The sequence below is a fragment of the Acyrthosiphon pisum genome, unplaced genomic scaffold, assembly GCF_005508785.2.
Source record: "Acyrthosiphon pisum isolate AL4f unplaced genomic scaffold, pea_aphid_22Mar2018_4r6ur Scaffold_20973;HRSCAF=22682, whole genome shotgun sequence".
Taxonomy (NCBI): domain Eukaryota; kingdom Metazoa; phylum Arthropoda; class Insecta; order Hemiptera; family Aphididae; genus Acyrthosiphon; species Acyrthosiphon pisum.
Genome location: NW_021770388.1, coordinates 38914 through 40438, shown reverse-complemented (window position 1 = coordinate 40438; position 1525 = coordinate 38914).

The window sequence follows — 1525 nt, the reverse complement described above, 5'->3', positions numbered from 1 at the left end:
ATAAAAAAGGACACACGGCACTAATCGCCAGTGGTGGCGCGAACTTTTTCGACAATGAGACAAGAAAATGTTAGTTGCAGCACACACGACCCACCTATTAAATTTGAACAGAGCCGAGGGGGGCTACGCTCCCCACACCCCCCTAAAATAATTCTATATCAAATTTACCTTTCTAAAAATTCAACTTGCGGGTACCAAAATAAAAATAACTTATTAATTATATAAATACTGCTTTATTAATAAATTATTGAATGTACAATAAGCTTGGAATCCCGGAAAAAAAGACCAAGGAAAAAAGAACAATTTACAATTTTAAAAATTTTTAATTATGTTAAGAAAGTATCAATAGTCCCCACCTGACATTACATGAAAAGTAACACGTGGGGGCGATGCCCCCATACGGGCATATATGTTTACTTAAAAATATAAAAAAATCGAAACGATTCTATTTTTAAATTTTTTTTTTCCAAAATGTTCGTTTTAGGGTGCTTTGTAAGAATATAAAAAAAAAAGCCCGGATAAACTTCGTTTTGAAGTTATTCATAAAAAACTTCAAAAACTACATTTTTTTCGTATATTTAACGCGTATTTTTTTAAAAAAAAATATACTTAGCATTGGATATCACTCGGACAATATCAAATCGAAAATATCCCCCGATTTGATAATCGTATGTAAAACCACCTTGGGCAGACCTCGGAACTAAACAAAGTTGTTAAAAAGCACATAATCTGCTAGCGTTGCCACTCGATCAGTGCGCTGCGCTTGGTCAATAAAATCGAAAAAACACCAAACACGAGTTCCTCCACGCAGCATTAAAGTATTGTTTATCACATGCGTATAAACGTAAAATAGCAAACTTTGGATGGCTTAAACTTCCAAAATAATAGTTTCCGCAAAAAAATTCAAACAATTTCGAAATCACCGTTAAAACCACACATTATAAAAAAAAAATTAATAATATTCAGTTCTAAATTCTAAGTATTTTTTTTTTAAAAAATACGCGTAACGAAAATATATAGTTATTGAAGTTTCTTATCAATAACGTCAAAACGAAGTTTCTCCGAGCTTTTTTTTTTTACATTCTTATAAAGAACCCTAAAATACACATGTTGGAAAAAAAAATTTGAAAAATCGATAGGTTGCTAAACCAGATTTATGCCAAAAAATCATACAAACAAAATCAATTATTTATTTACTCAAATATTTAATTATACCTTATTTTTTAATATTTATATTATAATTTGAAAATTTCTTAACTGCTGTAGCACGCACGACACAATATCATTAATATTTAATTTTGTTAAACGATAATAATTTGATATCAATAACTTTTTTTTTTTATGATAATCAATTAATATATTTTTAAAAATTGTTCTTTTTTTCCTTGGTCTTTTTTACCGATTACCATAAGCTGGCGAGCACCCTTTCAATTAAAAACTTATAAATAGTTTATTTATTTATTTATTTATTTGATACGTTGTGTCACTCAATATTTTTCAGAACTGACTATCCATTATAGGTACC